The following is a 20601-nucleotide window of genomic DNA, read 5'->3' as shown; positions in this document are numbered from 1 at the left end:
ACAGCAAGTCAGAAACAACAACAGCTCCAACAAAATAAAACAAAAATAATTAGAAAACATAACAAAAGCGAAATCATAAGATACAACCAGTAGGTTCTAGTATATAGACCTCTGGTTTCTTTTTATTTCACGTACCGACAAAAGTAAGCAGAGGGAAAGAGAATAAAGCAAAGCGTTAGGAATTAAACTAAAATAATAGAAAAGCACTCAAAATACTAGCAGCCACATGCAAACTTATATATTATGCCTATTTTTTTTCTAAATTACGGCAAGTGTTTGACCAATTCTTGCCATAATTTTATATGTAATTCTTTTCATTATTACGCCATTGTAATTCAATGCTTTAAAGTTTTTGTCTTCTTCTTCTGTATCTCTAGTGATAACACACTCTTCAACAAAATGACGAGCATCTCCAATCCCATTGCATAAGTTACCATTATAATTTTTTTGAAGCCCAAACCTATTAAAATAATAGGGAAATCTTCCATGGCCACTTATAATTCGATTGACATCTCTGCTTGCTTGAGAGTGGTTTTGTATTTCTTTTAATTTTAAAATCGGAGTATATAAGGTTTTCTCTCGCTCCTTCCAGCATATGCCTTCGTGGTGTAACTTTAGCACATTCGACATGTAGCCGAGAGGTCTAGGTTCAAGTCTCCGAGGCCACTGCGCATTTTCTACATTTGCTACTTTAAAAAAAAAAAAAACCGATTGACTCCACAATCTGATAACTTAAATTTCAGAATTCACAAGCTCAGTGGCGCAACAGTCCTAGTGGGCCAAGGCCGACAGCGCCCCGAAATCTGCTTTCTTGACCGACGGCCCCGGGGTGCGTAAGCATATGCCCTGAACAAGTGGCCAACTGGGTCGCAGGACCCCCCAGTGTTTAGTTCCCAAGCGAACTTCGTATTCGTTTTATCGACCCAAGGGATGGAAATCAAGGGATGAAAGGCTGAGTCGACCTTATCCAGCCCGGGGATCGAACCCTGGAACTGTGGTGCTGCTGCGTGATGCGCTAGCCACTGCGCCAACGGGCCACTATATATTTGCTTTATATATTTATACCCGATTTCAAGCTAACCTAGTATTATACATTCCGATCTCCTGAGAAAAATAATGTTCAGTCATCTACCGTATTTTATCACGAAAAATAACTTACAGCGATAAATATTTTAGCACTTACAAAAAGTTATGGCGCAATGGATCTCGATTGTTATTTTGAATTGGTGTAAAGTTACTGTGTTTAGATTTCAAATGGTAGAGAAGCATATACTTTTCTTATTACAACAGGATTTAAACGAATATTCAGTAACAAAACTAATAATGCACTTACAGTGTTTATTCAAAGTTCATAACAAGACGGATGAACTCAAGAAAAGTCGTGTTATTTCATAACCTATAGTTTGACTTCCAAACAGAGGTTATGAGGGTCGTGTGCTTCCCCGAGGGTTACAACAAGTAGCAATTACGTCTAGAAAATACAATGCAATGAAAGCAATGCATAAAAAGAAAACCGAAGAATCAGAGTAAGGATATCCTAGTATTAACTTGCTGGCACAGGAAAAATTTTCAAACAATGAAAACATTTATTCTGCAAGTAGACATCTGAAGGCACAATTTGGATTGAAAGAAAAGAAAGATTCAGCTGAGATATTCTTTTGTATTCCTTTTAACAGATGGTGCTAACATTCTAGGATTATATAATTCTACTAAAGTTGTTTCTTATTCAAATTTCGCAGAAAATCCTCATCAGTTTTCTTTAATATAACTTCCGGATTTCTGGCGAACAGCATTTTAAAAGGCACGCATAGTTCTGCATATCGGTAAATCGTATATTAATATCTTTGCCAAACATGCTTATAAAATGCAAACTGTAAATGCAAGATAGCTAACATTTACTTTTTTCTTATTATTTTTTTCTTTTTTTTAGAACTTCTTATTTTGAAAAATAAGTACCTTTTGTGAAATGAAAATTCAAATTTTGAGTAACAATTTCAAGTTAACTGACATATATTTCTATTTCTATTGATTTTTACGGTATATTTTTTCATGAAAAATATAGCAACAGAAATTTGGCACCTATTAACTGGTGTGCTATATGTAGCATTAATTTTTGCTAATTTAATTTGAATGCTTATTTATCCTTCTTCCTTTTCAGCAAACATGTATGGGTAAATATTTATTAATTAATACAAACTACTAAAAATAAAGAGGGAATTATTGATTATTGCTTTATGTATACACTCATCACTACATGAAAATTCACCAAAATTTCTTACATTCAGAAAATGCAATATCAAAATGCAATCATGCGATGATTTGCGTGTGCTTTATTTTCCATTCCTGTTTTTTGTATGACGATGTCTTAAAACTGCGAAGGTTTCGCATCATTTTTTTTTTTTCCTAGAGCAAGGTTTCATACCACAATGTTTTAAAACTGTTATGTTTTCTCCTTGCTTTCTTTTCTCTCACATTGTTTTGTTTGAAGATATTTTACATTTGCGTGGTTTTCTCCGCAATATTGTCCGCAATTCTCTCCGTTCTCTGAATGATGAATGATATATATAAGTATTGTTTGATATAAATCAGTGAAAATTATATTTCTGATAATATAAGCTTATATTAGGTGGGATAAGAGAACAAAAATTTTATATTCCAGAAACTTGAGTCAAATAATTTTTCTCAAATTATTTAATGATTTATCTATTTTAGTAAAATTGCCTTCCTTCTATACTTCATAAATAAGCAGTAAAAAAATTGTGAATTAAACTATATTAAAAGTTTTTGTTTACGAAAAAATTAAGTTAAAAAAACCTTCAAAAATATTATTTATTGAAATTTTTGAAGTTACTTATAATGACAAGAATTTTATCAAGACATTTGTTGTTCAGCTCACTATAAAGCTCTATTTCTGAAGACTCAGTTTTATTCTTAGGTCTGCTGGAATGCATAATAGTTTCTGAACCGTATATAGTTGTAAAACAAATTCGCATGAATGCAAATATTTTCTGGAAAGGAAAGAATATGGGTTATAAAAGCACTAAACAGCAATTACCTAAGACTGGTTTTGTTTATTTGGTTATGGTAAAGCCCACTAGGGCTGTCTGCTAAAGGTAAAGAATGCCTTCGTGGAGGACTTTCTGAGAGATATTGCTCATATACATGTTTCGCATGCAGAAAACCCCGAAATGCCCTGCATGTCCATGCAGCCAGCCCGTTCATCGGAATCGGAATCCCAGACCGAACCATCAGTGTTCATCGACTTTATCGCTGGTGGGCCGCAGTTACTTCAGAGATTGCTAGTATTCTCGAAACATAAAAACGGAAAAATCGTTGTCCTGTCTTAGAGAACTGAAACATGAAATTTCGAATTTTGTAGTTGGATATGCCAACCGCTACAGCTCAAAAAGACATGAAATAAAGGTTTTTAATCTTGACATTTCCTTTACCTGAAGGTGTTTGAGACAGGTTGTGGATAAGTTATTGTCAAACTCATTTTAGTTCAAGCGTGGCTGCAGAAACATTTGGACTTTGTTTTTCGCAGGGAAAACGGGAAAAATCAAAATGTGCCCGTTTAGAGCTGAAGTGCAGATTTTCTGGTTTGCTAACTAAATGCGCTAACCACTACACCACAAAGATACTTCAAAAAAATGGCATTAATTCTCTCCTATTCAGTTTTAAATTAAATTACAACACTAAAAACGTGGAAATGGAGAAGGTGTTATTTAAAATTTGGTAGTGTAGTGGAGACTCTGGAAACAACACATAATGCTATATCCAAACTCCACACTCTCCAAAAACTAAATTACCTGTTGAATGTTTAAGAGTTTTTACGCTAGCAACTGGGCAACTTATTAAGCTCAAGCTTATGAAAGTTCGATAAAATTAAAATTTACCTAGAAATCTTTAAGCAAACTACAAATAATCCATTTAGTAGTACAGAAATTTGTAGGTAAGTTTGTAAGGAATTTTCTTCTCTCTTACTGCGTGTCTTTGTGGTGTAAATGGAAGCAGGTTCGGCTCGGATTGGAAGTTTCTGAGTTCAAATCCCGGAGACTGTTGTAAAATACTGTTGATTTCTCTTATTGCCTGCTCCAAAATATACCTAATCGTTCTACAAATTCAGTGCCACTTGATTGCATAATGCTTGAGAAGAAGACACATCATATTAAGTTAAGATCATAAAGGCGAACATCTGGTGCTCCACGTTGTTACTACTGACGAAAACTGATACGTAATACACAAGATCAATACACAAGCAAGAAGAATCTCAGAGATCGAATGCAGTACATAGAAGAATGCATTATTTTATGCATAAAAATACATTGCACCAACCCATGTAAAATCACATGAAAAGGAGCAACAAATGTATGCTTACCCAAAAAGTGGCTTGTTTCAGACACTTATAATATGTTCTACTAAAAGCCGAATACCTGAAAAAAGAAAATGTGAAATTAGTAATGCATCTATGTACAGACATCTATAATCTTTCTACAAACAGAAATAGAGTTCATTTATAGATAAAGAATAGATGTTAAAGGTAATGAACCTAAAATTCCATTTTTCTTTAAAAGTGTCATGTTCTTAAACATGAAAAAAGTTTGAAGATATTCATCCTGAGTGCTCTTTAGTTTTACAGGAGATTCCTGATTAATCAGGCTAATACTGCAGACGAAGCATGTGGTTAAGCCCAAATCACGAGTAATTCGAATGCATGCGAAAACACAAAGGAAGGAGAAATAATCCACGTTATAAGCAAAGGAAAAACACTGCAAATATTTTCTGGAAAGGAAAGAATATGGGTTATAAAAGCACTAAACAGCAATTACCTAAGACTGGTTTTGTTTATTTGGTTATGGTAAAGCCCACTAGGGCTGTCTGCTAAAGGTAAAGAATGCCTTCGTGGAGGACTTTCTGAGAGATATTGCTCATATACATGTTTCGCATGCAGAAAACCCCGAAATGCCCTGCATGTCCATGCAGCCAGCCCGTTCATCGGAATCGGAATCCCAGACCGAACCATCAGTGTTCATCGACTTTATCGCTGGTGGGCCGCAGTTACTTCAGAGATTGCTAGTATTCTCGAAACATAAAAACGGAAAAATCGTTGTCCTGTCTTAGAGAACTGAAACATGAAATTTCGAATTTTGTAGTTGGATATGCCAACCGCTACAGCTCAAAGAGACATGAAATAAAGGTTTTTAATCTTGACATTTCCTTTACCTGAAGGTGTTTGAGACAGGTTGTGGATAAGTTATTGTCAAACTCATTTTAGTTCAAGCGTGGCTGCAGAAACATTTGGACTTTGTTTTTCGCAGGGAAAACGGGAAAAATCAAAATGTGCCCGTTTAGAGCTGAAGTGCAGATTTTCTGGTTTGCTAACTAAATGCGCTAACCACTACACCACAAAGATACTTCAAAAAAATGGCATTAATTCTCTCCTATTCAGTTTTAAATTAAATTACAACACTAAAAACGTGGAAATGGAGAAGGTGTTATTTAAAATTTGGTAGTGTAGTGGAGACTCTGGAAACAACACATAATGCTATATCCAAACTCCACACTCTCCAAAAACTAAATTACCTGTTGAATGTTTAAGAGTTTTTACGCTAGCAACTGGGCAACTTATTAAGCTCAAGCTTATGAAAGTTCGATAAAATTAAAATTTACCTAGAAATCTTTAAGCAAACTACAAATAATCCATTTAGTAGTACAGAAATTTGTAGGTAAGTTTGTAAGGAATTTTCTTCTCTCTTACTGCGTGTCTTTGTGGTGTAAATGGAAGCAGGTTCGGCTCGGATTGGAAGTTTCTGAGTTCAAATCCCGGAGACTGTTGTAAAATACTGTTGATTTCTCTTATTGCCTGCTCCAAAATATACCTAATCGTTCTACAAATTCAGTGCCACTTGATTGCATAATGCTTGAGAAGAAGACACATCATATTAAGTTAAGATCATAAAGGCGAACATCTGGTGCTCCACGTTGTTACTACTGACGAAAACTGATACGTAATACACAAGATCAATACACAAGCAAGAAGAATCTCAGAGATCGAATGCAGTACATAGAAGAATGCATTATTTTATGCATAAAAATACATTGCACCAACCCATGTAAAATCACATGAAAAGGAGCAACAAATGTATGCTTACCCAAAAAGTGGCTTGTTTCAGACACTTATAATATGTTCTACTAAAAGCCGAATACCTGAAAAAAGAAAATGTGAAATTAGTAATGCATCTATGTACAGACATCTATAATCTTTCTACAAACAGAAATAGAGTTCATTTATAGATAAAGAATAGATGTTAAAGGTAATGAACCTAAAATTCCATTTTTCTTTAAAAGTGTCATGTTCTTAAACATGAAAAAAGTTTGAAGATATTCATCCTGAGTGCTCTTTAGTTTTACAGGAGATTCCTGATTAATCAGGCTAATACTGCAGACGAAGCATGTGGTTAAGCCCAAATCACGAGTAATTCGAATGCATGCGAAAACACAAAGGAAGGAGAAATAATCCACGTTATAAGCAAAGGAAAAACACTGCAAATATTTTCTGGAAAGGAAAGAATATGGGTTATAAAAGCACTAAACAGCAATTACCTAAGACTGGTTTTGTTTATTTGGTTATGGTAAAGCCCACTAGGGCTGTCTGCTAAAGGTAAAGAATGCCTTCGTGGAGGACTTTCTGAGAGATATTGCTCATATACATGTTTCGCATGCAGAAAACCCCGAAATGCCCTGCATGTCCATGCAGCCAGCCCGTTCATCGGAATCGGAATCCCAGACCGAACCATCAGTGTTCATCGACTTTATCGCTGGTGGGCCGCAGTTACTTCAGAGATTGCTAGTATTCTCGAAACATAAAAACGGAAAAATCGTTGTCCTGTCTTAGAGAACTGAAACATGAAATTTCGAATTTTGTAGTTGGATATGCCAACCGCTACAGCTCAAAAAGACATGAAATAAAGGTTTTTAATCTTGACATTTCCTTTACCTGAAGGTGTTTGAGACAGGTTGTGGATAAGTTATTGTCAAACTCATTTTAGTTCAAGCGTGGCTGCAGAAACATTTGGACTTTGTTTTTCGCAGGGAAAACGGGAAAAATCAAAATGTGCCCGTTTAGAGCTGAAGTGCAGATTTTCTGGTTTGCTAACTAAATGCGCTAACCACTACACCACAAAGATACTTCAAAAAAATGGCATTAATTCTCTCCTATTCAGTTTTAAATTAAATTACAACACTAAAAACGTGGAAATGGAGAAGGTGTTATTTAAAATTTGGTAGTGTAGTGGAGACTCTGGAAACAACACATAATGCTATATCCAAACTCCACACTCTCCAAAAACTAAATTACCTGTTGAATGTTTAAGAGTTTTTACGCTAGCAACTGGGCAACTTATTAAGCTCAAGCTTATGAAAGTTCGATAAAATTAAAATTTACCTAGAAATCTTTAAGCAAACTACAAATAATCCATTTAGTAGTACAGAAATTTGTAGGTAAGTTTGTAAGGAATTTTCTTCTCTCTTACTGCGTGTCTTTGTGGTGTAAATGGAAGCAGGTTCGGCTCGGATTGGAAGTTTCTGAGTTCAAATCCCGGAGACTGTTGTAAAATACTGTTGATTTCTCTTATTGCCTGCTCCAAAATATACCTAATCGTTCTACAAATTCAGTGCCACTTGATTGCATAATGCTTGAGAAGAAGACACATCATATTAAGTTAAGATCATAAAGGCGAACATCTGGTGCTCCACGTTGTTACTACTGACGAAAACTGATACGTAATACACAAGATCAATACACAAGCAAGAAGAATCTCAGAGATCGAATGCAGTACATAGAAGAATGCATTATTTTATGCATAAAAATACATTGCACCAACCCATGTAAAATCACATGAAAAGGAGCAACAAATGTATGCTTACCCAAAAAGTGGCTTGTTTCAGACACTTATAATATGTTCTACTAAAAGCCGAATACCTGAAAAAAGAAAATGTGAAATTAGTAATGCATCTATGTACAGACATCTATAATCTTTCTACAAACAGAAATAGAGTTCATTTATAGATAAAGAATAGATGTTAAAGGTAATGAACCTAAAATTCCATTTTTCTTTAAAAGTGTCATGTTCTTAAACATGAAAAAAGTTTGAAGATATTCATCCTGAGTGCTCTTTAGTTTTACAGGAGATTCCTGATTAATCAGGCTAATACTGCAGACGAAGCATGTGGTTAAGCCCAAATCACGAGTAATTCGAATGCATGCGAAAACACAAAGGAAGGAGAAATAATCCACGTTATAAGCAAAGGAAAAACACTGCAAATATTTTCTGGAAAGGAAAGAATATGGGTTATAAAAGCACTAAACAGCAATTACCTAAGACTGGTTTTGTTTATTTGGTTATGGTAAAGCCCACTAGGGCTGTCTGCTAAAGGTAAAGAATGCCTTCGTGGAGGACTTTCTGAGAGATATTGCTCATATACATGTTTCGCATGCAGAAAACCCCGAAATGCCCTGCATGTCCATGCAGCCAGCCCGTTCATCGGAATCGGAATCCCAGACCGAACCATCAGTGTTCATCGACTTTATCGCTGGTGGGCCGCAGTTACTTCAGAGATTGCTAGTATTCTCGAAACATAAAAACGGAAAAATCGTTGTCCTGTCTTAGAGAACTGAAACATGAAATTTCGAATTTTGTAGTTGGATATGCCAACCGCTACAGCTCAAAAAGACATGAAATAAAGGTTTTTAATCTTGACATTTCCTTTACCTGAAGGTGTTTGAGACAGGTTGTGGATAAGTTATTGTCAAACTCATTTTAGTTCAAGCGTGGCTGCAGAAACATTTGGACTTTGTTTTTCGCAGGGAAAACGGGAAAAATCAAAATGTGCCCGTTTAGAGCTGAAGTGCAGATTTTCTGGTTTGCTAACTAAATGCGCTAACCACTACACCACAAAGATACTTCAAAAAAATGGCATTAATTCTCTCCTATTCAGTTTTAAATTAAATTACAACACTAAAAACGTGGAAATGGAGAAGGTGTTATTTAAAATTTGGTAGTGTAGTGGAGACTCTGGAAACAACACATAATGCTATATCCAAACTCCACACTCTCCAAAAACTAAATTACCTGTTGAATGTTTAAGAGTTTTTACGCTAGCAACTGGGCAACTTATTAAGCTCAAGCTTATGAAAGTTCGATAAAATTAAAATTTACCTAGAAATCTTTAAGCAAACTACAAATAATCCATTTAGTAGTACAGAAATTTGTAGGTAAGTTTGTAAGGAATTTTCTTCTCTCTTACTGCGTGTCTTTGTGGTGTAAATGGAAGCAGGTTCGGCTCGGATTGGAAGTTTCTGAGTTCAAATCCCGGAGACTGTTGTAAAATACTGTTGATTTCTCTTATTGCCTGCTCCAAAATATACCTAATCGTTCTACAAATTCAGTGCCACTTGATTGCATAATGCTTGAGAAGAAGACACATCATATTAAGTTAAGATCATAAAGGCGAACATCTGGTGCTCCACGTTGTTACTACTGACGAAAACTGATACGTAATACACAAGATCAATACACAAGCAAGAAGAATCTCAGAGATCGAATGCAGTACATAGAAGAATGCATTATTTTATGCATAAAAATACATTGCACCAACCCATGTAAAATCACATGAAAAGGAGCAACAAATGTATGCTTACCCAAAAAGTGGCTTGTTTCAGACACTTATAATATGTTCTACTAAAAGCCGAATACCTGAAAAAAGAAAATGTGAAATTAGTAATGCATCTATGTACAGACATCTATAATCTTTCTACAAACAGAAATAGAGTTCATTTATAGATAAAGAATAGATGTTAAAGGTAATGAACCTAAAATTCCATTTTTCTTTAAAAGTGTCATGTTCTTAAACATGAAAAAAGTTTGAAGATATTCATCCTGAGTGCTCTTTAGTTTTACAGGAGATTCCTGATTAATCAGGCTAATACTGCAGACGAAGCATGTGGTTAAGCCCAAATCACGAGTAATTCGAATGCATGCGAAAACACAAAGGAAGGAGAAATAATCCACGTTATAAGCAAAGGAAAAACACTGTTAACAAATTACTTAGAAGAAGTTCATTTAGTTATGTAAGTTAAATTAGTATTCAAAACAGAGAGAATGATGTTTTTATTCCTGTTATTCTTGCATTTCGATAAGAATCGATCTGAAGTAAGAAATTAATGGCAGTAAACTTAATTCAATTTTATGATTTAGCAGTTTATTTTTAACGGGTGATTTAGCAGTGTTCGTAAATTTCAGATTATAAACAATTAATTTACCTACTGGTGTGTATAAAGAATTCCTAAATACTGTGACATCATCTGTTATCACTCTTGCTATCCCATGCACCTTTTTCTCCTTTTTGCATTTCCCATAAAAATTTTGTTTCATTCTGATATGTTGTGATAGTAATTTTTTTATTGCTCAGCGATAACCGAACTTTTTCTTTTTAAATACAAGGACCGGTTATTCCGCATCAATGTTAATCCAACCCTGGTTGAATGGGAGTCGAGTATAAAAATGTATTGTTTGTATAAAAATACATACATTAACTTTGAAGATTATATCCTTATGTGAAAACATCTTTATCTTTTTTATGTAAGTTGTAAAGATGAGGAAAAGTCTGCAATAAAAACTATTGTTTATTAGTAACTGATAAACGTAAACCTTAAAAGTATAAAAGTAAAATCTTTTCAGGGTTTTGCCTGACATTTTTCCAGAAGATCTTCTAAGCAAAAATGAGTAAATCCCTCCTGTCTCCCCCCAAAAAGGCATAGTCATAACAAAACTAAAGTATGCATTGTAATTTTAAGCTTGGCAACTTCCATCTGCACGGTACAAACTGCATCTGTACAAACAAGAAAGTGCAAAAGTGTTAGAAAACGGCATTATTAAATATGAGTTATTTAAACCGGGTAAAAAATCAAGCTCCTAGTGTTATCGAGAGAAAGAGCGAGTTTGCATCATGTAATTTTTATTTTTGAGTTCTTGAAATCTAGAATTTTAAAAATTCGTCCTTTTCCCATATATGTTCCGTCAAAAAAAATATACAGGGTGTATCAGTACAGCGTTGACAAACTTTCAGGAGATACAGAATACACCTAGAAGATGGGAAATCACACAGGAATGTATGGTCGGAAACGCTTTCCTGACGCAGTAGTGACGACACAAAAAGCAAAAAAAGGAAAGACTCAAGCAGTGAGACAAACTATGTTTTATTATGTTTAGTACAGCAGAAAACTACAAATAAGAACAAAAACAAACAACGGTCGTCATTAAGGTGTTCGAAATTATGACCCCGGACCGTGATGCAAGCCTCACATCTCCGCATGTAAGATCTGCCTCACGAATGGAAGATGCATGATGCGCGGTTCCTGCATCACGGTCCGGGTCGTAATTTCGAACACATTCTTTGATGATGATCGTTGTCTCTTTATGTTGTTTTTTACTTTGTTTTTGTTGTACTCAGAATAGTAAACATGTTTACTCATCCCGTTCGTGCTCTTTCTTTCCTGACTTTTGTGCCGTCACCATCGCGCCAGGAAAGCGTTTCCGACCATGCATTCCTGGGTGATTCCCCATCGTCTAGAGATGTACTCTTTCTCTCCTGAAAGTTTGTCAATGCTGTACTGATACACTCTGTATACAAAATTTAACAAAAGAAAGTTTTTTACTGTGTGTTAGCACCGATTTTAATTATAGGTTAATGTTTATTCATACATATCATAGGTTAGGTTTAATACAATCTATCTATACGTGTATCTGTACAATTACTTAATGTGCTCAGTGTGTTGTGTGTGTGGTGGTTATTAGCGGCCAGACACATAGCATAACAGTGAGCGATTGCTTGAACAACATTGGTTAGTGTGTCAACGGAAACTGCTGCACATGCCGCTGTAATGTCTTGAACTAAAAACCTTCAACAAAACCCACTACTTTCGCTACATGAAGTCAATCAAGGTAACTCAAGGAATCTGATTCATTATCACATGTCGTACGCCACAGTACAGTCATAAGAGTGCTGACATGTGTTGAGCAACACTGTACTACATATTGTGAAGATAATTCAATTAAACTTCTAAACCAATTCGCAGATATTATCTGTTAAAGTGTATACATATTTTTCTGATGGACTTCATTGATTGACAGCTAGCTAATTTGTGTAGTTGTCCCTAAATCTACCAAAAAGTGTTTTACCGAAAATTAGGTCAACTGATATTTCTTCATAGAGAATCATGGGCTGTAACAAAAAAGTTTCAATATTAAAATTTTGTGAATTGGGTTTAATAAGTTAAATATGCTAATAAATAATTCGAAAACTGAAAATGAATATATGTTTGTTAGTTTCCTATATTGGATAAGGTTTTAATACTATATTTCGTAGTAAAATATCAACATAATGCCTCTAAAATTTTTCAACTTTAAAACTTTTAAACTGCTTGTCTTTAAAACTGAAGAGACTACACACACTTATCTTTACTTGGACCAATTTATACGAAATATCTCGCGTATATCACTAAAGAAAGCATTCACTCTGTGCAATTATAGAATTTGGGAAGTATTTGTCACTCACGCATTAACTATACATACAATAGTTTATTTTGCAGTTGAAGACTTAAATGATGTAGCGTGTTTGAAATGGACTTCAGAGAAGTTTAAAGTTAGTTATTATAAATATAACCAGCTGTTATGGAGCAAATTGTGAATTAAGTATGCGGTTTTACTACCATTGAGGCCTTTGATCTTTTTGGTGGTCTCTAGGTTACCATAATTCTGGAGAAAGGAAACATTTATATGCTTTAATTATTAAGGTACTTTTCCATTTTGCCGGCGCAAGGAATAAAGTCGCCAAAAATGGTACAACCGATGCCAACTTCAATTCCTCGCTAGTAACCTTTTACGAATCATTTTCAAAACACGTCGCAGGCATTTCTTATCAGATTGATTGTTTCTTTCAATACTGGCATACAATTACATATAAGTTTAACCAGATAGTTCAATTTTATGCCTTTATGTAATTAAGTCAATTAGGAAGCAATCACACCGCTCACCCTAAGGCAAAAAGGCAAAGTCAAGGGTTAAATTCTTCAATTCTAATAAGAATGCACTAGCGAAGTAAAGCACTGCGGTTTCACATAATTTCCGAGTAAGCTATTCGTACGAATTGAAATAATTCTTGCATTTAAATTTGTAATCTGAATTAAGATTTAACTTGAAATTAATGTAGATAATTACTGAGAAAATTAGATTTTTATATCGTATTTTACGTGAGATGAAATCACTTGGGGTCACGTGATATGAAACGGAAAATCAGGATGTAGTACCATGAAAGCGTAGTATATTCTTAAATTAATGTCTTTACAAATTTATTGTCTTTTATTTATTGTCTTTTTACAAAATTTTAAACGATATTAAAATGTTTATGCCTTCAAAATAAAAATTTCTTAGAACTAACATATGTTAACATTTTTTATGTGTATACTGTGTATTGTCGCCAATAAAGTCTTGGCGAGATTTGCGCCGGCGAAACGGAAAAGTACCATTATTAAATATCCACCATCATAATTTCAGTAAAATCATAAGCTTTCTTAGTTTTCACGTGTGCGTGTCGCTTCTAATTTAAATCTTCATACATACCGCTATTCGTTAAAAATTTAACATGCTTAAAATGTGCTATAAGTGTTTTTTAATGGATATGAGTGGTTTTAATGAAAGAATGAGTAACTTAAGTATTTAATATTCTTTTCATGTTACTTAAATTCGTGAATATTTCTGAGATTTCAATTTGATGTTTGAGAAAATGAGAATTTTTAATTATGGTTTATATTAAGCACAGTATAATTTTAACTTGAATTACAGATTAAGAACTATAATTTTTCTAAGCATATCCTCTTCATTAGTGTTTTTATTTGGTGCCTAAAATATATCCTATGCTTCAAAAATCTGAAATGAAAATTCTAATAAATGGAATCATTCACTCTTTAGGAAGTGTTTAGCAATTTGTTTTTATTTCCAAAATTACTGTATGGAATAATATGACAAAAACATTTTTATATTGCTCGAATAATACCCATTGCATAAAAAAATTATACGATTATAAATTACCTTCATCCTTTCTGTACATTTACTCTACAGTTTCACTTACAATGAGCAACAATTAAATTGCAATACCAGGCAAGAAAGACACTAGATATACGGAATTCACAAAATCGACAGGCATGCTAAATATTTGAAATTAACAAGATCGACAGGAATACTAGATATTTGAAATTAACTAGATCGACAGGCATGCAAATTTCCAAAAATTGGAAACCAACAGTTGAATTATTTAGATTCATTTAGTACGGAACATAACCGCCATGGGAGGGACTGCATGTTTTGCTACGCTATAAACATTTAACTAACTGCTGTTCCGTTTGCAGTTACCGATCATAATGTCCCATACGAGCTGAATGAGAGCCAAGTCTGGAAATTCGACAGACCAAGATGAAGCGTCAAGCCCAAGCAAGCAATGCTTAGTAGCACGAGCAATATAAAGCTTAGTCGTGAAAAGATTGAAAAACAGCTCCTAAAAACCTGGAAAGTTGAGCTTCAGTTTACAAGGAAAGAAACTAGTGGACAGGCACTACACCGAAAGGAAGGGATGGTCCATGGAGGACTTTAAAAAAAACTGGCTTGTATCCACGTACCACATAAGAAAAACCACGAAAAGGCACATGCAACCAGCCCGTTCGCCGAGACTCGAATCCCGGACAGACTACCGGTGTACAGATGCTTATACCGCTCGGCCGCTGGTGGGCAGCTAAAGAAGAATGTGCTCCATTCTTGTTTCTGCTGCCTCTCGTATGTACACTATGCTAGTGAGAGAGGGTGCAGCCCATTTTTGACTCAAAATTAAATTTATGTTATTTAATATTTGTTATGGTTGGACACCATAGTAAATATAAATTGAATTTATGTTCACTGCCCCTGGCCACTGGACTGGGTGGTGTCACTGGTCACGGGCCATAACTCGTGGTCAGTAGCAGATTCAAACTCGTGATCAGTAGCAGATTGACAGCGCGTGAGAGCGGTAGCTTGATGTTAATGGAATACGAATTACTGATAGTGTGTCTCGTAGCGAACTGTCGTACAAGTGTCTTCTGAATAATTTGAGTAGAGAAGTTCAAGTTGAAACAAGCTTACAGCTCTGGATTCCCGAAGGAATATTAGGTATCACCCGGCCTTACTAATTGTTAAGCCCTCTACCATTAATTTCTCCTACCATCAACTTCTCGATAGGACTTTCGGCTGGGCGTGCATTTTGAGTGCCCCCTTGTAGCACAGACACTATAGATTTACAAATATATATATATATACCTCCGTCGGGATTCGAAATCACGCTCATCGGTATGGCAGTCAGCGTCTCTACACCGACTGAAAACGATATGTGCAGACGCTGAGGAATTTAATGTGCTTAGTATGTGAATTTCAGTTTCACTCGCTGTAGAGTAAGGATAAGGCAATGTAACAAAAATTTTCAAGATGTACAAGAAATTCTTGAAACCGCTACTACTGTTGGGATTATAAACTGGAAAGATATTCAGAGTTCGGTGAAGAACGAATCGGTAAATCCAGGCATAATTCATTATCTGATACAAAGGGGAAGGAAAAAGCTTGGTAAAAGCAACAAGAAGAAAAAAAAAAAAAAAAAAAGAGAGATAATGATAGGTATTTTTTTATTTACTTTTCTTCCTTTTTTAAGTAAAGTAATATTAATAAAAACATAAAATGCATTTTCTTGAAGCTAATTTGTGTACATAATTTATTCATTCAGATATTTTAAAATATTATCATCTCACTTTTACGAAGCATTCGCTCGCTTTGTTTATTTATTCTTTACTGGGAAATGTAATAAAAGTGTTGTAACTATCTGAATGCATTGCGAATTATGATCTGTTTTTAATAACAATATTGCAAACTTCCATGAAAATCCGAGAAATATTTTTTTTTTTTTTTTTTCTTTTCTAAAATTTGATTTGCTAAATTATATTTTAAATATTTGTACAGCTTTTAGATACTTGGTGCAGGACTCAAAGTTTTCCGTGCACCATTTGCGAAAAATTTCCATAAATTTCTATAACAACTTTGTAAAATTATATGTTTTGTAAACTATATGTTTCAAGTACTAATAATCTTGAAAATAAATCTAAAAATTTGATTAAAGTGTTTCTATTCCGCGCTTTTAAAAAAAAATTAAATAAAAAGATTCGAATGGAAACAGATATTTTATGTACTTTTCTCATACACAGCGCGGGATTTATATACAAGCTGCACAAGCTGTAACTTAGGATCCCCACTTTCTTGGGGGCCCAAAAAAAATTAAAATATAGAATAACAGACTTATAAAGGGCCCCATACCTCAAATAGCTTAGGATCTTATCTAGTTTAAACCCGGCTCGCACAACTTATCTCATCACTTATTTCATTTACTCTTTGACAGAGTTTATGTTCTAAATTCTGTCTTGTTACTTTTGCTAGTCTAAATATTAACCCTTTGTTGCAAACAAATAATCTAGAGAAGTTAAACGAAAATGTTTGTATTTTTTCTACTTAAAATAACCTTAGTAATAATTAAAAAATTAATTTTATTCAAATTTCGTTTTAAATATAATTGCTACAGTTTGTTCACTACAGTGGACAGCATGCATATACGTACATGCATATAAATCTCTTTCCAAGGATTTACGGTCATTGCATTTGAAATCATTTCCTGCCTTGTTTGCAGTGATCATTACCATCTTTTAAATGGTAAATCTACAACTGACATGTACATACAGATCCCCAAAACACCTTCATTTCGTCGATTGTGATTGAATTCATTTTGCTGCGATTTCGTAACCTGTACCTATTGGATTCAAATGTGAAATGTTCTAGAAATTCCTTACCAAATATAAACATTTCCAGTGGTGTTTTGGATTGATAAGCAGTACATTTGGGTTTCAATTCACTCTTTTCGGTAGTTCTTTATCTACCCACTCCACAATTTTCTCAAACTGACATTTAAAAGAAAATGTCTAAAATTACTAATTATGAATAAAAAATGGCAGTATAAGAAAATGTCAGCAATATTATATAACGTTTACTACGAGAAATTGTACTAACTTTCAAACAGAAGTAGCAGCCATTTTCCAAATAGCAATGCTTTATTTAGTGATGCTATACAGCCATCTATGATTGACAGTTGAAAGTTCTAATAATATAGAATGAATAAACACAGGAAGGGAATCTGTTAAAGCATTTACAGAAGAATAAACAAATTTAAACTTTTGTCTACTAGAGTGGACGTGATGCAACAAAGGGTTAATTTCATTATACAGTGAATGTACTCAAAATTTTAATTACTTCTCAAATTCATATTTATTTCAAATAATGCCAGTATATCTTTAAAACTGTAAGAAAGGCATTGCAAAGGCTACCTGTTTAGAACATGCTAATGCAGAAAATTAATGCCAGCTAAAGTATTTTTACCTAAATAATATTTTAGTTTGAGACACAAAAACACCATTTTCAAGGTTTTTCTTGTTTAGGAGGACATATATTATTTTACTAGTCTAAGCAGGTTTCAGCTAATAGTTAAAATGTTATGTTAATATATATTGTTGTACTAAAGTTCTCATTTGCAGACATGTTCAGAATTTAATTCATCTCAGATTTTTTGCTTTTTCGAAAAATTTCGTCTTTCCAACGGATTCCCAGAATGCTGTGTAAATTTTCTTCTGGTACCCTTCCAGCAGATAATTACAGTAATTACCACTAATGGGAGAAAATTGTGACGACTGCCAGTTCGATAAGATTCCGAAGAGAACCGTGTGAGGGGACCGATACAATTATATTTAAAAAAATAATAAAATCAGGTACAGTAATTAATGATGATTTAATATTAATGCGTTTCAGGGTTTTGAAATATGTTAGCGCCAGCAAATCAAAGATTTTACAGAACGAGGTCCAAGAAATGGATAAAAAAATTCCTTTTTTTTCTATATCTTTACCGCTTTCACTTTTCTGAGTTCTTTAGTAATTACAAGAAAACATATTTTCTTATATATTTTTTTTTTCATTTTCTCTTCTGGCGGATTCCTGTTTTTTGTAATTACATTTTTTCCTCTTTCTATTTGATCAATAATTCGGCTAATGGACGCTTTTTCCACATCATCTTTTTACTCCCTTTTTCTAATTACATAAGTTCTAAAAGAATCGGAGAAAAAGCTATAGTAGAGGTCAGTTTTAAAAAATCCATACAAAGGCGAGGGACTTTTTTTCTTTCTTTCCTTTTTCCCCCTCCTTCACGTTCTATGTATTGTCTTTGTCTTGCATATCGTACAATTATAATTTTTTTACTCGATGATAAATAGGCCTTAGTGACGGTTCACAATGTGCGTTGATTGTTTTTTACATTAAGCTTTGAATTAGGAATAAATTCCCGCCCCCCTTCTCCGTCTTGTACTTGCATGAAAAATCGATTTAATTACTCGAGAGTAACTGATTGTAATATATTACAATAACTGAGATTGAAGTAGGGTATTCTTATACATGGCGTTGGGTGTTTGCGGCGGTAATTACTCAAAATAAACCTGAAAGGTTTACAATCCATAGAGACACAAAACAGTCTTTTGCGATCAATAAATGTTCATTTCCTAATTTATAAATGAATTTTTCTGATTTAATCACACTCTTTTCCACATTTAAGAAAACTTAAATAATTGCCACATTTATCTTTTAAACTTGTGTGTATCCCTCTGTATACATAATCATTTTCAAAGTGAACTTACAAGGTGGAAAGAAAATTAATATAAAACTAATGTCAAAAATAAAGGTAAACCTAAATATCCTTATCTCCGTGAAGTTGGTGAAACAGTGAATTACATTTATTGAATGGGAATTTTTTTTTTTTTTTTTTTTTGACGAATCCAAAGCAAATTAATTAACCTACTAGGAATTGTGCAAAGTGCTATCTTATTGCACTAAAAAAGAATAATGGTTATAAAATCCTGAAAAAATATACCAATACCAGAAAAATAAACAAAGAAGAACAATTCAATTAAATCTGAGTAACGTTACCAAGATACAAATATACCAAGATTATCTGAGTAACGTTTATAAAGAGGAGGATATATCAGACTCAATTACGATCCTCTGTCCGCTTGAAAAACCTTGCGTTTCTGTATTCAAAATTAGCCGATGAATTATTTTAAAGTTTTTTAATTATAACAGTTCATCTCAAAATTTTGAAGTCATCCTCGACGCAAGGAAAAATTCAATGTCAAATGAAGTAAAAGAATAAAATTAGACTTTTTCACTGAATTTAAAATGGAAATAAAAAGATAGCAAAAATATCCCAAGAACATGAATTTAAAACCTACCCAGAAGACGAAATAGAAATCCAGTATAATTATAATTTTAAATAAAAAAATGTTTTGTGATAATATATATATATATATATATATATATACAGGGTGTCCATAATTATCCTTGAAATTTGCGAGCAGTCTGTAGCAAAAACTATACAACTGAATTGCATCAAAATTGGGTAACGGTAGAATAAAATCATGGGAATTTTATCGAGGGAAAAAAATGAGTTTCAAAAGCCATCACTAGATGGCGGTGTGCAATATAAACTATTGGCATATGCAAATGTCATAACCATAGTAATCCTGTGCGAGTACAGCAACCCTATAAAGATGCGAGAGGCGAACCGCAGTCATACTCGTAGGCAAGATTAGTATTTTCCAAGTTATTAGAATCTGATCTTTTGATAATCAGAAAGAAAATCTGCGAGGTACATAATATATGCTACTAAAAATATTTCTTTATTAATCCCATTAATGGCAGCATAAAGAATTCTCAGTAAAATTACATTCGTAAAATATGTCATAAATTTAAGGACTGTTCCAGAGTCATCCCTCCATTTTGAATATCATTGGTTTCTTAAACGTTTTGAAAGATATTGAATTACTGGATAATAAATAGCATCCCACTAAGTAAATACAAAAACAGAAAATTAATGTATGCGGCACAAAAGTCTGCTACAAAACAAATAAAATAAAAGTAAACACATATGACAATAAAATTATAGAAAAATGTAACGCCTTGGGGAAATAAAAAATGTCGGTTTTTAATGTTTACAAGGAATGTTCTTTTCCACTTTCTACGCACATATCATAAATAACAACGCAACTTCATGTCCTCCTCAGGAAGCTGGTTAGTTAGATAGAGTTAGAAGGGTGAGGGTAAGTTGCTTTTTTTCACCAAAGTTATTATTTTCAAAGCACTGATTTTGAAGGAGACGAATTCTCCGTCTAGTAGCCCTTCGAGACGTGTTCCATAAGCTTTTCATAGAATTCAGATGAAAATATTTTTCTAGTTAATTTACTCGTTCAAAATATTTAGCTTCAAAATATTGATCATGATTACTCTACATGGTCAAGTGTCATCATTCATTGGGAAAAATTTAGAACTTATGCGGGCAGATTTAGATCAGTAAAACTTTTGCAAAAAGTACGTCCACATTGAGTATTCC

General features: G+C 33.7%; 1 long non-coding RNA gene across 1 annotated transcript in view; it reads right to left on the bottom strand.

Moving 5' to 3' along the window:
* LOC118205434 (uncharacterized) overlaps positions 1 to 4440 on the bottom strand; it is a 70504-nt gene extending 66064 nt beyond the window's left edge. Inside the window, exon 1 of the long non-coding RNA XR_004760992.2 lies at positions 4379 to 4440. This is a non-coding gene — a long non-coding RNA (uncharacterized LOC118205434). The remainder of the gene's footprint in view (positions 1 to 4378) is intronic.
* Positions 4441 to 20601: the final 16161 nt, after the last annotated feature.

Source organism: Stegodyphus dumicola, chromosome 12 (genome assembly GCF_044657685.1).
Source record: "Stegodyphus dumicola isolate Sdum_Otavi_A_Nest chromosome 12, ASM4465768v1".
Lineage (NCBI taxonomy): Eukaryota > Metazoa > Arthropoda > Arachnida > Araneae > Eresidae > Stegodyphus > Stegodyphus dumicola.
This window is presented reverse-complemented; position numbering and strand designations above follow the sequence as displayed.